The following is a 19,250-nucleotide window of genomic DNA, read 5'->3' as shown; positions in this document are numbered from 1 at the left end:
CAGGAGAAGCCTCTTGAGTACTGTTGGATGCAGCTTGCATTCCATTCAGACTCTAAGAAATCATATTGACTTGCTGAGTCAATATTTTATTCTGAGCCAATATGGCATTCAGAGTATCAATTTCAAGAACTCCCTTCTTCATAGGCGTCCCATTACTCACAGGATTCCTCTCAGAAGTGTACATAAACTGGTTATTAGCAACCATGTCAATGAGTTCTTGAGCTTCTGCAGGCGTTGTCTTTAGGTGAATGAATCCACCTGCAGAAGTATCCAATGACATCTTTGATAGCTCAGATAAACCATCATAGAATATATCCAGGATGGTCCATTCTGAAAGCATGTCAGAAGGACACTTTTTGGTCAGCTGCTTGTATCTTTCCCAAGCTTCATAGAGGGATTCACCTTCTTTCTGTCTGAAGGTTTGAACGTCCACTCTAAGCTTGCTCAGCTTTTGAGGAGGAAAGAACTTGGCTAAGAAAGCCGTGACCAGCTTATCCCAAGAGTTCAGGCTATCTCTGGGTTGAGAGTCCAACCACACTCTAGCTTTGTCTCTTACAGCAAAAGGGAAAAGTATGAGCCTGTAGACTTCAGGATCTACTCCATTAGTCTTAACAGTATCACAGATCTGCAAGAATTCAGTTAAGAACTGAAAAGGATCTTCAGATGGAAGTCCATGAAACTTGCAGTTCTGCTGCATCAGAGAAACTAGCTGAGGTTTCAGCTCAAAGTTGTTTGCTCCAATGGCAGGAATGGAGATGCTTCTTCCATGTAAATTGGAATTAGGTGCAGTAAAGTCACCAAGCATTCTCCTTGCATTATTATTATTTTCGGCTGCCATCTCCTCTTCCTGTCCAAAAATTTCTGAAAGGTTATCTCTGGATTGTTGTATTTTAGCTTCTCTTAGTTTTCTCTTCAGAGTCCTTTCAGGTTCTGGATTTGCTTCAACAAGAATGTCCTTGTCCTTGCTCCTGCTCATATGACAAAGAAGAAGGCACAGAAAAATAATAATAACAGGGATCCTTTATACCACAGTATAGAGGTCCTTATGTAAATGGGAGAAAAGAAGAAGAAAAAATTCGAACACAGATGGAAGAGGGGGTTTGAATTTGGTGAGTAATATGAGGAAGAGATGTTAGTAGATGAATAAATAATTAGAAGGAGATGAGAGAGAAGGAGAATTTTCGAAAATAATTTTTGAAAAAGAGTTAGTGATTTTCGAAAATAATTTTTTTGAAAAGTGTTAGTAATTTTTTGAAAATTAGAATAAAAAATTAAAATAATTAGTTAATTAAAAAGAATTTTTGAAAAAGAGGGAAGATATTTTCGAAAATTAGAGAGAGAGAGTTAGTTAGGTAGTTTTGAAAAAGATAAGAAACAAACAAAAAGTTAGTTAGTTAGTTGAAACAATTTTGAAAAGATAAGAAGTTAGGAAGTTAGAAAAGATATTTTGAAATCAAATTTTTGAAAAAAGATAAGAAGAGAAGATATTTTTGAAAAGATATGATTGAAATTATTTTTGAAAAAGATTTGATTTTTGAAATCACAATTAATGACTTGATTCACAAGAAATCACAAGATATGATTCTAGAACTCAAAGTTTGAATCTTTCTTAACAACCAAGTAGCAAACTTGAAATTTTTGAATCAAAACATTAATTGTTATTGTTATTTTCGAAAATTTGAAATAGGAAAAAGATTTTTGAAAAATATTTTTAAAATTTTCGAAAATAACTAAGAAAAATGAAAAAGATTTGATTTTTGAAAAAGATAAGATTTTTAAATTGAAAATTTGATTTGACTCATAAAAACAACTAGATTTTAGAAATTTTTGAAAAAGTCAAATCTAATTTTCGAAATTTTAAGAGAGAAAAAGGGAAAGATTTTTTTTTTTGAATTTTTATGATGAGAGAGAAAAACAAGAAAAATGATGCAATGCATGAAAGTTATGGATCAAAACAATGAATGCATGCAAGAATGCTATGAATATCAAGATGAACACCAAGAACACTATGAAGATCATGATGAACATCAAGAACACATTTTTGAAAATTTTTATATGCAAAGAAAACATGCAAGACACCAAACTTAGAAATCTTTAATGCTTAGGCACTAAGAATTCAAGAATGCATATGAGAAACACCATACAACACAAAACAAAAAATCATCAAGATCAAACAAGAAGACTTACCAAGAACAACTTGAAGATCATGAAGAACACTATGAATGCATGAATTTTTTCGAAAAAAAATGCAAGATGAGTATGCAATTGACACCAAACTTATAACATGACACATGACTCAAACAAGAAACACAAAAAATATTTTTGATTTTTATGATTTTATGATTTTTTTGTATTTTTATTTTAAAATTTTCGAAAATCATTTTGAAAAAGAAAAAAAAATAATAAGGATTCAAAATTTTCCATATGAATTCCAGGAATCTTGTACTCTTTAGTCTAAAGCTCCAATCTGAGGGTTAGACATGGCTTAATAGCCGGTCAAGCTTTAGAATGGATTTACATCCATTGAGGTGATTAGTTGAAGACCAATCCCAAAGGAGTTTGGGTATGCCTTTTCAGCCAGATAGGATTCAACATGTTACCATGAAACTCTAGAATTCATTCTTGAAAATTTTGAAGCCATAGAATAATTTATTTTTGAAAACATTATTTTTTTTTATATTTTTTTTTTCGAAAACAAAAGAAAAATTTTTGAAAGATTTTTGAAAAATTTTTGAAAACTTTTTGAAAAGAAAACGAAAAGAAAGTTACCCAATCTGAGCAACAAGATGAACCGTTAGTTGTCCAAACTCGAACAATCCCCGGCAACGGCGCCAAAAACTTGGTGGACGAAATTGTGATTACACTTTGATTATGTAAAATTCATTGCTCTTTCTTTCCCTGGCAATGGTGCCAAAAACATGATGCCAATACCATGGTTCACAACTTCACACAACTAACCAGCAAGTGCACTGGGTCGTCCAAGTAATACCTTACGTGAGTAAGGGTCGAATCCCACGGAGATTGTTGGTATGAAGCAAGCTATGGTCACCTTGTAAATCTCAGTCAGGCGGATATAAAATAATTATGGAGTTTTCGAAAATAAGTAATAAAAGAGGGATAGAAATACTTATGTAAATCATTGGTGAGAATTTCAGATAAGCGCATAGAGATGCTTTCGTTCCTCTGAACCTCTGCTTTCCTGCTGTCTTCATCCAATCAGTCTTACTCCTTTCCATGGCTGGCTTTATGCAAGGGCATCACCGTTGTCAGTGGCTACATCCCCTCCTCTTGTGAAAATGGTCCAAGATGCCCTGTCACGGCACGGCTAATCATCTGAGGTTCCCGATCATGCTGGAATAGGATTCACCCTCCTTTTGTGTCTGTCACTACGCCCAGCACTCGCGAGTTTGAAGCTCGTCACAGTCATTCAATCATTGAATCTTACTCGGAATACCACAGACAAGGTTTAGACTTTCCGGATTCTCTTGAATGCCGCCATCATTCTAGCTTACACCACGAAGATTCTGATTAAGAGATCTAAGAGATACTCATTCAATCTAATGTAGAACGGAAGTGGTTGTCAGGCACGCGTTCATAGGGAATGATGATGATTGTCACGTTCATCACATTCAGGTTGAAGTGCGAATGAATATCTTAGAAGCGAAATAAGATGAATTGAATAGAAAAACAGTAGTACTTTGCATTAATCTTTGAGGAACAGCAGAGCTCCACACCTTAATCTATGGAGTGTAGAAACTCTACCGTTAGAAATACATAAGTGAAAGGTCCAGGCATGGCCGAATGGCCAGCCCCTCTGATCTAAGAACCAGGCGTCCAAAGATGATTCCAAAGATTCAAAGATGTCTAATACAATAGTAAAAAGTCCTATTTATAATAAACTAGCCACTAGGGTTTACAGAAGTAAGTAATTGATGCATAAATCCACTTCCGGGGCCCACTTGATGTGTGTTTGGGCTGAGCTTGAATGTTACACGTGCAGAGGCTCTTTCTGGAGTTGAACGCCAGCTTTTGTGCCATTTTGGGCGTTGAACTCCACTTTGCAACTTGTTTCTGGCGCTGGACGCCAGAATTGGGCAGAGAGCTGGCGTTGAAAGCCAGTTTGCATCATCTAAACTTGGGCAAAGTATGGACTATTATACATTTCTGGAAAGCCCTGGATGTCTACTTTCCAACGCAATTAGAAGCGTGCCATTTTGAGTTTTGTAGCTCCAGAAAATCCACTTTGAGTGCAGGGAAGTCAGAATCCAACAGCATCAGTAGTCCTTTTTCAACCTCTGAATCTGATTTTTGCTCAAGTCCCTTAATTTCAGCCAGAAAATACCTGAAATCACAGAAAAACACACAAACTCATAGTAAAGTCCAGAAATGTGAATTTAACATAAAAACTAATGAAAACATCCCTAAAAGTAACTAAATCCTACTAAAAACATACTAAAAACAATGCCAAAAAGCGTATAAATTATCCGCTCATCAACTACCCTCTGCTTCTTCATTCACTCCTTCTTGGGTTGTTGATGAAGTAGTGATTGCTGCTACTTGGTTCCTCTCCATCTTCTTGGTGAGGTCAGCCAGCTGCTGGGTAATGAGCTTGTTTTGGGCCAGCAGAGCATCTACATTGTTTAGCTCCATTACTCGCCTAGTGTTGCCTCTTTCAGAAGCATAGAAATAATCATTCTCTGCTACTGTTTCAATGACATCTATGGCTTCATCAATGGTCTTCTTCTTGTTCAAAGATCCTCCGGATGAATGGTCTACTGCCTTCTTTGATTCATATGACAGGCCTTCATAGAAAATGTGCAGCTGCACCCATTCGTTGAACATATCTGGTGGGCACCTCCTTGTTAGGTCCTTAAACCTCTCCCATGCTTCATAAAGAGTCTCACCATCTTGTTGCCTGAAAGTTTGGACCTCAGCTCTCAGCCTATTGATTTGTTGAGGAGGGTAAAATCTTGCTAAGAATTTGTTCACCACATCTTCCCAGGTTGTCAAGCTCACCTTCGGGAAAGACTCCAGCCACTTGGCTGCCTTATCCTTGAGTGAGAATGGAAATAAGAGCAGTCTATAGGCGTCAGGATGAACACCATTAGACTTCACTGTGTCACATATTCTCAAGAAGGTGGTTAGATGTTAATTGGGGTCTTCTTGGACACTTCCTCCGAACGAACAGTTGTTCTGAACAAGGGTGATGAGCTGTGGTTTTAGTTCAAAATTGTTGGCATGGATGGTTGGCTTTTGAATGCTACTTCCACAGTTTCCTGGGTTTGGATTGATGTAAGAGCCTAAAACTCTTCTATCCTCCCCAGCATGATTTGCTCGACCTCCTCCGCCATGGTTGTGAGCCTCTTCTTCATGTTGGTTTTCCATGTTGTCTTCCATGTTTGGTTCAAAGTATTCCTCCTCTTCCTCGGCACCAACTACTATTTTTCCTCTTGCTTCCCTCCTTAATCTAAAGAAGGTCCTCTCAGGTTCAGAATCAAAGGAAGTTGAAGCCCCGCTTCTTCTCCTTGTCATACAACCAACAAGTACAAGCAAGGAAAATAGATGCAGAAAGTATTTCTGTCAGAATGACTATTAGTGTGAGTGATGCAATATATCAAACAGTTAGTGGGTTAGTGAAATGAATGGTAAATAACTAAAAACGAAAAAGTAGGGGAAAGGGAAGAAATTAACTAAAACTGAAAGTAAATTACTCAAACAGAAAATTAAATCAAACAAAACAAAAATGCTCAATCTAGTTATCTTCCAATTTAATCATTGTTGATGCACAATCAATCCCCAGCAATGGCGCCATAAATTTGATGCACGGAAAACTTGTCTCATAACAAATTTCCTTCGACAAGTGTACCGAATTTGTCGTCAAGTAAAAACTCACAATAGAGTGAGGTCAAATCCCACAGGGATTGATTGATCAAGCAACTTTAATTAGAGGAATGTTCTAGTTGAGCGAATCAGAATTTAGGTTGAGAATTGCAGAAAATTAAATGGCGAGAAAGTAAATAACAGAAAAGTAAATGCTAGAAATAAAGAGCTGAATGTAGATGACGGAAAGTAAATTGCAGAATCTTAAATGGGAATGGGGTAATTGCTCATAAAAGTAAATGACAGAAATTAAAGAGAATGGGTAAGATCAGAAATGGGAAGTTCATTGGGATCAGGAGATGTTGCATTCTCCAGATCAATTTCATTTTCATCTCTTCCTCAATCAATGCACTCATTGATCTCCTTGGCAATCTTAAGTGATCGAATTACAATTTCTTGTAATTCAATCTCTCAAATCTTGATCAATAGCCAATTCCTTGGTCAATTGCTCATGAGAAGAGATGAAGTATGGTCACTGATTATACCACATGCATTTCCCAAATCAAGTGTTGAGAGGATTATAGTCACATATCCATCCAAACCTAATTTGGTCCAACATGAGAAAGCATTTCTAGCATGATCTCTTCATTCCTCTTTCAAGGTTCAGAAGAGATCCAAGTTTGAATAGCTTCTTTTCCAAGATAACTACCCAATTGGATGAAGATCGAAAGCTTTCAAGTAAAATCAAGAGAAAAGATAGAAGAAGAATAATGAAAACTAGTATTGATCCATCAAATTACAACAGAGCTCCCTAACCCAATGAAAGGGGTTTAGTTGTTCATAGCTTTGGAAAATGAAAACAAAGATGGAGAATACATGATGAAACTAGAAGTGCAGAGAAAGTAAAATACAGAGAGTAGTTCTATGCCAAGAGGCTCTCTATATTTTCCAACTCCCAAAATAATTCAAAGCTACTCCTATATATACTACTTTTCTGATCTTCTAGTTGCATCTTCAAGTCTTGGGTATGGGCCTTTGGATCTTGAGTTTGAAGCAGTTATCTTCTTCATTGGGCTTGGCTTTACTTGCAGAGAAAAAGTGTGAAGTGGGTAGAGACTTTAGCTCAGGACGTTAGTGGTGTTAACGTTCAGTGAAAATATGGGTTCGAGAACGTTAGTGACAATCACCTTTTTCACTAACGTTCCTCACCCAAGTAAGAGCCACGTTAACCTCAACGTTAGTGGCACAAACGTTGCTACTAACGTTGCCTCTTTGTCTTTCACACACGTTATTGGGACTTACCTTTCCCAATAACGTTGAGAAGCCTCCTCCTTCCCTACGTTAGAGTCCACGTTAACTTAGTTAACGTGGCTCCTTAACGTAGGCTTGCCAACCTTCGAGAACGTTAATGACACTTACCTTTGTCACTAACGTTCCAATGTGCCCCTAGCTCCCACGTTAGAGTCCACATTAACTAGGTTAACGTGGCCTTTAACGTGGCTGTGCTAGCCATCTCCAACGTTAGTGACAAAGGTGAATGTCACTAACGTTGGCTCATCATCTCTCCTCCTCACGTTAGCTTCCACGTTAACTAAGTTAACGTGGGAGTTAACGTGGCTCATTGTGACTTGTGTGGGCTCCTTCCAACGTTAGTGACAATGTTAGGAGTCACTAACGTTGGCGATCACCTTCCTTCTTCACGTTGGCTTCCACGTTAACTAGGTTAACGTGGGAGTTAACGTGGCTTATTGGGGCTTGTGTGGGTTAATCCCAACGTTAGTGACAATGTTTGGTGTCACTAACGTTGTCGATCACCTACTTTCTTCACGTTAGCTTCCACGTTAACTAGGTTAACGTGGAAGTTAACGTGGCTTATTGTGACTTGGCCAACGTTAGTGACAAAGTTGAATGTCACTAACGTTGGCTTCCCCTTTACTTCTTAACGTTAGAGGCCACGTTAACTAAGTTAACGTGGCTCTTAACGTGGCCACTTATGAGCTTGGTCCAACGTTAGTGACAAAGGTAAGTGTCACTAACGTTGGCTCCATTTCCTTTCCTCCGCGTTAGAGTTCACGTTAACTTAGTTAACGTGACTCTTAACGTGGGTAATGATGGCTTCGAGAGCGTTATTGGCGATTACTTTTCTCATTAACTTTGCAAGTTACTCTCATTCCACGTTAGGAGTTACGTGAATTAGATTAACGTGGCTGCTAACGTGGTTCTTCCTTGCTTCCTTTGTCTTGAAATCAAGCAATAGAGTGCATCAAAGTTCTAGTCCAAGTCATGGGAAATACAACATCCAATTTGTCATTAAATTCATGCAAAATCCTCATGAAAGCATGTAAAGTGCACAATGTATGCTTGAATCAAGATGTAAGTGAATATCTACCCAAAACTAGCTTATTTTCTAAGGAAATGCATGAAACTACCCTAAAAACAGTAAAGAAAAGGTCAGTGAAACTGGCCAAAATGCCCTGGCATCAAAGCCTCTGCAACTACATGGAAAGATTCAACAAAGCATGTCTAGACATATAAAGTCTGCCAACAAAAGCAGCCATCATGGGTCTCATTAACGGCCTACGAGAAGGACTCTTTAGCCACTCCATATCCAAGAAGCACCCTACATCTCTGAACAAAGTACAAGAGTGGACAGAAAAGTACATTAATATGGAGGAAAACTCTCGATTAGGAGAAACCTCCAAATTCGGATTCTCCTACCCATCTCGGGACAAGGATAAAGAGTCTAGGAAAAAAGAAGACCAGTTTACTGAAAAACCTAGAAAATACTATACTACACTCCCCTCAGGGTGTCCCTTGTGGATGTCTACAGAGAGATATACAACACTGAGAAGATCCCGACCCCTCGTCCAATTAAGCATAAAAGAGGAGGAAGTCGGACAAAGTATTGCAAATACCACCGAGTCTACGGGCACCCTACCAACGAGTGCTACAACCTAAAGAACGTCATAGAAAAGCTAGCCCGGGAAGGAAGACTAGACAGGTTCCTGGCCAACAAAACAGATGAACCAAAGAAGAGAAGAAAGGATGAAGAGATCGGACGAGCTGAACGTCCCCTCACACCCCTAAGAGGCATGTTCACATGATGAATGGAGGATTCTCAGGAGGAGGGATCTCTAAATCATCGCGTAAAAGACACCTTAAGGAGGTATACCATGTTGGAGGAGGGGACAGGTCGGCCGACCTCCCCACTATTACCTTCACTCAAGAAGACGTCGCGGGCATCATTCCAGGACATGATGACCCCGTGGTTGTTACCATAATACTTGCCAATGCCAACCTCCACCGAACATTAGTCGACCAAGGAAGGAGATACTCAAGACAAAACAACAAGTATAGGGGCAAATCCGAAAGAAGATCTAAAGGAACTACTAATAAAGCTCCTGAAGGATAATTCCGACCTCTTTGCGTGGAAGGCCGTAGATATGCCTGGTATTGATCCCGGACTAATGTGTCATAAGTTAGCCGTATATCCAGGGTCTCAGTTAGTACAGTAGAAACGTAGGAAACTCGGCCCAGAGAGGTCACAAGCTGTAGAAGAGCATGTACAGGCTTTGCTGGAGGCAGGATTCATAAGGGAGGTAAAATATCCATTGTGGCTAGCCAATGTAGTATTGGTTAAAAATTCAAATGGGAAATGGCGGATGTGCACTGATTACACCGACCTCAACAAAGCCTGCCCAAAAGATCCTTACCCACTCTCGAATATAGACACACTAGTTGACGCTTCATCAGGATACAAGTACCTCTACTTCATGGACACTTACTCCGGATACAACAAAATCCCGATGTATCGACCTGATCAGGAGAAAACCTCCTTCTTAACCCCAAGAGCAAACTACTGCTATACAGTCATGTCCTTCAGACTCAAGAACGTAGGGGCCACCTACCAAAGACTAATGAACAAAGTCTTCACTAATCACATTGGGAAGCTAATGAAAGTATATGTCGATGACATGTTGGTAAAGACACAAAGCGAGGAAACATTGCTATTCGACCTCACTAAAGTGTTCAATACCATAAGAAAGCATGGGATGAGACTTAATCCCGCAAAATGCACTTTTGCAGTAGAAGCTGGAAAATTCTTGGGCTTCATGCTCACCCAAAGAGGAATCAAAGTAAACCCAGATAAGTGTCAGGCCATACTTTGCATGAAAAGTCCGACCTGTGTCAAGGAAGTCTAGCAGCTCAATGGAAGACTAGCAGCTCTGTCTAGATTCCTAGTTGGATCAGCCTTAAGATCTCTCCCCTTCTATGCAACATTAAGGAAGGGAAAGAGGTTTGAGTGGACTTCAAAATACGAAAAAGCCTTCCAAGACTTCTGGGGCAACCACCCATCCTTACTCGACCTCGGGAAGGCAAAGAACTCGTACTATACCTCACCGTAGGAAGTCGGGCAATAGCTTCAGCACTAGTCAGAGAAGATGAAAGTGGGCAACATCCCGTCTACTTCATTAGTAAGGCTCTACAAAGGGCTGAACTAAACTATCAAAAGATTAAAAAGTTTGCCTACGCCCTTATACTCACTTCTCGATGACTCCGCCCATACTTCCAAGCCCACACCATCAGAGTACGGACTAACCAACCCATAAAAGGTATTCTATAGAAAACAGATTTAGCTGGAAAAATCCTACAATGGGTAGTCGAGTTATCAGAATTCGATCTCAAATATGAAGCTCGGACAGGTATTAAGTCATAGTACCTAGCCGACTTCATCGCAGAGTACACTGACACCCCGGGCACTCCCACAGAGTAGAGCCTTTATGTGGATGGCTCCTCGAACAAAACCGTGAGTGGTGCAGGCGTCATTTTAGAAAGTGATCAGGGAACCCAAATCGAGCTATCATTAAAGTTCGAGTTTCCCACTTCAAATAATCAAGCTGAATACGAAGCCCTACTGGCTGGTTTAAAGCTGGCCAGGGAGGTAGGAGCTCAAAAGCTTACAATTTTCAGTGATTCACAGGTAGTCACCTCACAAATAGAAGGGAGCTACCAGGCCAAGGATCCCACCATGAGGAAATACCTAGACAAGACCAGAGAACAGCTCGGATAATTCATGGAATATGAGATACGACATATATCCAGAGAATAAAATGCCCGAGCTGATGTACTTTCGAAGCTAGCCAGCACCAAACCAGGGGGCAATAATAGAAGCCTCATCCAAGAAACACTACAAAATCCGTCAACCACGGAAGAGAAAAAGGTACTAAACATATCAGACCAGGACCAAGGGTGGATGACTCCTATAGCCAGCTACCTCAAGTCGGAAATACTTCTCGCAGACAAAAAGGAGGAAAAAGGCTAGTACAAGAAGCAGAGAACTACACCATAGTACAGGACGTCCTATATAGGAGAGGAATCTATACGCCCCTCCTAAAATGCGTCCCGACCTCCGCTACAAGGGAAGTTCTCGAAGAAGTCCACAGTGGCATGTGCAGTAACCACCTGGGGGCGCGAGCTCTTTCCAAAAAGGTACTCAGAGCTGGATTCTACTGGCCGACCTTGTAAAAGGAAGCAACAGAGTTTGTCAAAACATGCCCCTCATGCCAGAAGCACGCAAACTTTCACATCGCACCACCTGAAGAACTCATTTGTGTCACTTCACCCTGGCCATTCACAAAATGGAGGCTCGACCTCCTCGGACCCTTCTCCTTGGGATTAGGGCAAGTCAAGTTTCTCATTGTTGGAATAGACTATTTCACAAAATGGATTGAAGCAGAACCTTTGGCCACTGCCACCGTCCAAAAAAGTCGGAAGTTCTTGTACAGAAACATTGTCACAAGGTTTGGGGTGCCGTACTCCATTACCATAGATAATGGCACTCAATTCACTGACACGGGCTTCAGAAATCTGGTAGCTGATTTGAAAATCAAGCACCAGTTCACCTCTGTAGAGCACCCACAAGCCAATGGACAGGCGGAAGCTGCCAACAAAGTCATACTGGCTGGGTTAAAACGGATACTACAGGACGCCAAGGGAGCTTTGGCTGAAGAGCTCCTGCAAGTCCTGTGGGCATACCAGACAACACCACATTCAACCACTGGAGAATCACCATTCCGACTTGCTTACGGAATGGAGGCAATGATTCCTGTGGAAGTAGAAGAAGGATCTTCCAGAATGATCCTCTACAATGAAGATACCAACTCCCAAGCTCAAAGGAAAGAGCTCGACCTACTTCCGGAAGTCCAAGAAAGAGTTCGGATTAGAGAGGAAGCCCTAAAGCGTCGAATGGCTCTGAGATATAATCGGAAGGTAATCCAACGAAGCTTCACCACCAATGATCTCATCTTAATCCGAAATGATATCGGAGCAGGTCGGTCAGGAGAAGGAAAGCTAGCAGCTAACTGGAAAGGACCATACCGAGTAGCAGAAGTACTAGGGAAATATTACTACAAGGTGTCCGACCTCGAAGGGCAAGAGCTACCAAGGTCATGGCATGCCTGTAACCTAAGAAGGTACTATAGTTAGAAAATAAGATCTTAGGTCAATGCGCACTCTTTTTCCTAAAAAGGTTTTTTAATGAGGCGCCAGGCCGAGATCTAAGAAACTGTCTGACCTATAAGGGTAAGCACTCGTATGCACATACTTGTATTTATGTGTTTATCTCATTATTATTTGAATAAAAGTCACCAATTTCCTAAAAATTTTCCTACCAAGATGCATTAATCTAAGCTCGTAAAACACAAAATTCATTGTCCAATTACAAAGAAGTTGGCAAAGTGAAGCGATAGGAGCAAGTTAATGCAAGAAGTTATAAAAAGTAACCCATAAAAAGTGACCTAACGAGATCTGACTAAAAATGGATTACTAAAAATAACTTAAGAAGGCCCGACAGAGAAGTCGGACCAATGAAAGGATCACTGAAAAATGAACAAAGACACCTTGTAAAGGCCAAAGAAAGATTAAAGAACCAAAGGCCAAAAGTGCTTCGCTGAAAGGTACAAGTCTTGCGAAAAAGGCATTACTTAAAAAGCGAAACCACAAGTCAAAATAGCGCTAAAAAGTCATCCTAACAAACTATAAAGAAAAGGTTCCTCAGCAGGAACACTACCTAAAAAGTTGTTGGAATATGACTAAAAAGCCCGAGGAAAGAGGTCATACGGGTCGACGTCAGAAGGGGCACAGGTACGATCTCAAAAAGTCGTCCGAAACTAAAAAATGTGCTATATAAAGAACACTAAAGGTTATTAGACAAGTCGCTAAAAGTGCGGACACCAAGCCACAAGGATAAGTTTGCACGAGTTAATAAAGGGTGGACAAGCACCAATTCAAAGTATTTCATAATCCTAAAGGCAAGGCTAGAAAGCCCACTCAAAGGAGGTCAGATTGGGAAAGACCTAATCTCTATCAAATTCGAGAAGGGTTGCAAAAAGTAAACCTCCAGGCATTTAGCAAAATGTATTCTTCAAACATTAAAGACTCAAAGGCTGCCTAAAGGGCAGCCCAGGAGTTTAAAGTGTTTTGTTTTCTAAATAAAAAGTTGCTAGCAAGCAACCAAATGTCAGAGAAAATCAAATTACAAGAAATATAAGCAAAGTTCAAAGTCCACAATTCGGACTGTAACAGTACACAACCATCAAGAGTCATAAGGGATCCAAATTCACCCCAGTAGCAGCATCCTTGTAAGGAGGAGGAGGAGGAATGGTTGAAATCGGGGTAGCATTAACAACCCCATCCGGCCTGTTCAGAATCTGCACTTCGGGCTCGGGCTCTAGAGGGTCGACCTCTTAAGGGATGAAAGAAGCTGAAGCTTAGAGAGAGATCGGCCTCGGGAGCAATAACTCGGACTTGGCCTTCAGGATCTCAAACATATCAGTCATACTATTCACCATGTGCCCCTGAAGCTCAGCATAATCATCTTGGGCAGATTGAAGCCTCTCCTTAGTTTCTATCAACTCGCCGTAGGTCCGAGTATAGCTCTCCTTATACTTTTTTGCAGCCTCATCAGCTAAGTTAGCAGCTGCTTCTGCCCTAGTAGCACACTCCTTCTCTTTCTCCACGTCAATTTCCAACTTGGAAACCCTGGCGTCCAACTCATCCTTCAGAACCTTCATCCTATTAAATTCAGCTTGGGCATCCTCTAGAAAAGCCTTGGTAGCCCAGACAGGGGACTCCCTAACAACCTTAGATAAGGTCGCACCAACATTGGCCATTCGAATGCTATTGGTCGTTATAAAGTCAACGTGACGAAGGATCGAGACGTCGTCCAGAGGGACCTTACAATGGGGAGCAATCAATTCAGTGGCAAAGGCCACACCATCAAACTCTTTGTCATCAAGGTTATATGTCCCAACAGTTTTTTGATGCTTTGGAGGCGGGCTAGCAGCATTGGGAGAGGAGGCAGGACCAGAAGTCGCCTGAGGTGGATCAGAGGGAACTACCCGGACTCTAGGGCTCGGGATGATCTTTCTTGGGCCCTGAGAGTCAGAAGTCGGCTTCTTTGGGGACACCTGAGAAGACCCTTCCCCCGAGGTCTTCGTTGACAACTTTTGGACAGCTGTCGCCATTTTGGCCCTCTGAAAGGCCTTTATGGAGTCCGAAGATTTTAATATTTCTGAAAAGGAAACCAGGAAAACAAGTTATAATAATAAAGAGGAATAAAACTACAAACAATAGAAGAAAACCACTTCTAAAAGTAGTCGGACGCTACCTAGCTCGGCACGAAGGAGGGAGGGATCTTCGAGAAATCTCTTGGTATCCAGATGAGGAGGTTCCCCCCAGTGCTCCTCTAGAACACCCACAAAGGCCTGCTCAACCTCATCTAAACTCTCCCAAGAATACTTGGGAGCTACTATATCCTTTTTCCAACACAAAAGAAAGGTCGGCTCATCATTCTCATCTAAAAAGAAAGGTCGGGTGACGAGAGGATTTTTGCCAGTAAAGAATGTCATAAAAACAGTCGCATTGTAGATATAGTCTCTAAACCGACAAAAATCCCTTCGTACAAACGTTTTGGTTGTCACAAGTAACAAACCCCTTTGAAATTGATAACCGAGTATTCAAACCTCGGGTCGTCTTCTCAAGGAATTGCAGGGAAGTATGTTCTTATTATTGGTTATGAAGATTGTAAATTGGGGGTTTTGAGAAATTTGGAGTTTGGGCAATGTGCATAGGTATATTTTCAAAGCAATAAAAATAAATAAATAACTGTAAAATAAACTCTTGGCAAGGTATGAGAACCGAAAATCATGTCCTTGTTATCCTTATCAGATGTGATGAGAATTGGATTTCAATCCCACTTAGTTAAGTCAAGTGGACTAATTAGCTTGATTCTCAAGTCCTAGTCAACTCCTGTGGAGAGACTAGTGTTTAGAGCAATCCTAGCTAAAGCAAAATCAGCCAATTTCAACCACTCCTGAGTTTGACAACTCAAGTGTTACCAATTATTTAACCAAAGCCAAAAAGGAAGAAAATATCTAAATTAAATTAAAAGCAAAGCAATCTTAAATCTGAAATACCTCAAATAATATTAATTAAGAAAATCATAACATGAATGTAGCATAAGCCAAATAGGCAACATAACTAATATAAGCATTAAAGTATCTGAACGTAAGAGATAAATATAAAGTAAAAGAACGTTGAACCTGGGATTGAGAGTCACTCCTAAAACTAAGAGAAATCCTAAATCCTAATCCTAAGAGAGAGGAGAGAACCTCTCTCTCTAAAAACTACATCTACTCCTAAAATTGTGAATTGTGAGAGCCTCCTCTTGAATGGGTGCATTCCCCCACTTTATAGCCTCTAATCTGTGTTTTCTGGGCCACAAACTGGGTCAGAAACAGCCCAGAATTCGCTGGTCTCGAATTCAATTGCGCTAATTTCCGTCACTGCGATGCGGCCGCATGGATCACGCGGTCGCATCGCCTAGCGTCAGAGGAACAATAGCATATTATATATCAAATCGAAGCCCCGGACGTTAGCTTTCCAACGCAACTAGAACCGCGTCGTTTGGATCTCTGTAGCTAAAGTTATAGCCATTTGAGTGCGAAGAGGTCAGGCTGGACAGCTTAGCAATTTCTCTAACTTCTTGTATTCCTTCCACTTTTGCATGCTTCCTTTTCATCCTCTGAGCCATTCCTGCCCTGTAATCTCTGAAATCACTTAACACACATATCAAGGCATCTAATGGTAATAAGAGAGGATTTAATATTAGCAAATATAAGATCAAAGAAGCATGTTTTCCATCAAAGCACATAATTAGGAAGGAAATGTAAAACCATGCAAATAGTATGCATAAGTGGGTAAAGAGTTAATAAAAACTACTCAATTGAGTACAAGATAAACCATAAAATAGTGGTTTATGATCGAGCATTCTCGACAGCTCAGACTTTAAAGTAATAATTCTTAAAATGTCGAAAGGACTCGTCAAACATTGAAAAAACTTTCTTCCCCTGGGTAGCTCGGAAGAAAATTCAAGAAGCTTTCTTTTTGGCTACTCCAGGCTTAGTCAACACAAAAAGATAAAGAAAAAGGGGTGTGGTAGGTCGAACATCTAATTCCTGGCACAACAGCTGGAAAATCTTAATGAAGGCCCAAGAGTTCGGATGAAGCTGTGAAGGGGCCACATTACAAGTCCATAAGAGGTCAGTCTCAAAAGCATAAAAATGGATGGTGATATTCAGCTGACTAAAGAAGTAGTCATAAGCATAGAAGAAGGGTTGTTCTCCCTGAGTTAAGGGAGGGAAACTAACCCTTTCCTCAGGATCATGTGACACCAGTTCATAATTCTTTTCATCGTCCCTATTGCTACAGATCCTATGGAATCTCCTAAGCTTTACACAGTACTCGGGATCAGCCACGGTCATACACATCAAGACTATTGAATCCAGCCAATCGGCCATACCAGCAGGAACTTTAGTAGACATCTCGACAATATTTTTTCATGAAGACATAGGCCAACTATCCCTATAATAAGAAAAAAAAAGAAGAGGTCACTACCAAACAACTCAGACAGTAAGAGAATGGTAAAAGAAACAATCAACAAGTGTCAGATATGGCAGCAAAAGAGAAACCTCAGGACTCGCAAAGTGCGGAGGACCAACACCAAAGTCCAGGGGCATCCTTTGGAGGCAACAGCAGAGTAAGAACCCAGAAAAAGGAAGATGACACAAAAATATGTGCCCTAACCAGCCCTAACCCTCTCAAACAAAAGAAAATACAAGGAGTTCAACCATTTTGCTAGCATACAAACAGCGATGACAAAAAGACCATAATTATCATGGGAACCAGACCACGCAAAGGATCACCAAGAAAGTTTCAACCTTTTTCTACTAAAAGTTCAACAAAGACCAAAACTTTGTGCAAAGGGAAAGCATGCAAGAGTGAAAGCAATAAGAACAATGACAAACAAAGCAGGTAGAACAAGAAAGGGTATAAGTACCAACCTGCAAAATGAGAAGTGACGACGGAGGCGTAACAAAAAGCGCGAATGGTCGAACGAAAGCTTCGAAGCTTCAAAGAAGAAAAGCTTGGGGCAAAACTTTAGCAAAATGGTGATCTTTCCAAAGAAAAGTAAAAATCGAAGGAACAGAACGAAGGAAAGAGGCTTCTTTCAGAAAGCAAAGGACGAACAAAAAGGAAGTTTTTTCTTCACTGAGCAAATGAAACGAATGAAAGCAAGAAAACTGAAAAGCAAGGTTCAAGGCCTTTTTTAATTTTCAAAATAAAGCGAGGGAACGAAACGGCAAAACAAAATAAAAGCCTAATCAATGGGCATTAAAAGCGCATGCGTATTCCCAAGGAGGTGAAAAACGCTTCGCAAGCAAGCGCCAAGAATCACGCAAGGAAGAGCAACTTGAAATCAAAAACAAATGCTCAAACACGACTCCCCTAAGGGATCGAGGCTGGAAAGCACGACCTCAAGGGAAGATCAAAGCTCGAGCAGGGGCACTATTCATACCATAGGTCAAGCTAGGCGAGCTGGGTTGGATGAAGACAAAAATGACCGACCTTATATAAAGGTTGGTCGACACCGACCTCTTCCCAAAGAGCTCGGCCAAATTGCTATAAGGGCCCAAGAAGGCCCAAAGCAAAAGATCACAGTCCACCTAAAGGCGGCTGGCCAAAGATAAGGGGACTCACCCACAAAAGATAAGATAAGATAACTAACTTATCTTAAGGGACGTCACCCCACACTACTATAAATACCCTGGAGCACCCAAGTATAACTCATACTCTGATTCTACACATAAAAACCTGCTCAAAGCCCGTGCTAGCATCGGAGTCTCTTGCAGGTACCACCACCCTCCGATGATCAAGGAACAAGCAGCATCACTGATCCAGCAAGTCGGACACGACAGCTCCAGCCACAGCAGCAGATCTCATCCGAGATCGACCTTCAGTTTCAGGTAACCCTTGGAACACTTCCATTGAAGAAATCAATCACAAGCAAAGGAAACACTACTACTAGAGTAAATTCGGAAAGACAAAGCAACTCCAATCCTCAACTATATTCCCATTACTAATTCCCTTTTAATATACAAAGTATTTTATTAGTTATATCTTTTCATAGTTTAGATCTCACAAATCCAACAACTTCCAATTCACCTGACTAAGACCTGCAAGATAACTGATGAGTCCATATTTTCTGATATATTTTAGCTTGATTTGAATGGATTTCATCACATAAACTCACACTTAAGCACCAAAATAGCATACTTTTGTATTATCTCCCTAATTTGGACCGAAATGTGAAAACATGCATTTTTGTACTTAAATTAGTGATTTTAATCCCACTTTTATGCCATTCAATGCCATGACATGTTTGTTGAGTAATTTTTGGTCCTAGAGGTAAGTTTGGCAAGGCAAAAGTGAAAGGAAGCATGTATAAATGGAAAAAACATGAAGAAAACAAAGGAGAAGCACACAGCCATGTGTGCGTACGCACAACTCCCTGTGCATATGCACAAAAGGAAATTTCAGCATGTGTGCATACGCACAGGTACTAGTGCATCACTTCATTTAAAAGTCACGTGGCACACGATTTTGTGGCTCTTTTGGCCCATTTCTGAAGGCTTGGATGCTAAAATCAAAGGCTATTTGAAGGGGGCAACATCTCATAAAAAGGCATTAGGTTTTATTAGGTTTAGTTTTAGTTTTCATTAGTATTAGGAAGCTTCCATAGGAGTAGGAGTGGAGTAGAGAATGCTCTCCTAGGGTTTCATTTCCATCTCCATTGTAGCATTTTATAGCAAGCTTTACTTTTGGATTTTGCTCATCTTTTGTAAGTACTCTTAAATTTCCTCTTTAATTCAACTACTTTTGCTTTTATTTTCTTATGGTTCAAGATGCTTTGTTTATACATGCAATTTTGGTTTCTTGGAAATAGATGAATTTAATGTTTTATGCTTCCTTTATGTTTGATTGAATGTTAATTGTTGATATTGTGAATATTTTGGTTATAGCTTTCACTT

The 19,250-nt window shown here is 40.3% G+C and overlaps 2 non-coding genes across 2 annotated transcripts; both read left to right on the top strand.

Annotated features, from left to right (window-relative positions):
- Nucleotides 1–334: 334 nt before the first annotated feature.
- On the top strand, nt 335–442 carry LOC112746337 (small nucleolar RNA R71). Its single transcript, XR_003174227.1, has one exon. It is a non-coding gene; the product is annotated as a small nucleolar RNA R71 (small nucleolar RNA).
- Nucleotides 443–4,837: 4,395 nt separating this feature from the next.
- LOC112746168 (small nucleolar RNA R71) lies at nt 4,838–4,944 on the top strand. Its single transcript, XR_003174064.1, has one exon. It is a non-coding gene; the product is annotated as a small nucleolar RNA R71 (small nucleolar RNA).
- The last annotated feature ends 14,306 nt before the right edge of the window (nt 4,945–19,250 follow it).

Source organism: Arachis hypogaea, chromosome 14 (genome assembly GCF_003086295.3).
Source record: "Arachis hypogaea cultivar Tifrunner chromosome 14, arahy.Tifrunner.gnm2.J5K5, whole genome shotgun sequence".
In the NCBI taxonomy this organism is placed as follows: Eukaryota; Viridiplantae; Streptophyta; class Magnoliopsida; order Fabales; family Fabaceae; genus Arachis; species Arachis hypogaea.
Note: the sequence above shows the minus strand (reverse complement) of the source record. Positions and strands in the feature narration are given on the sequence as shown.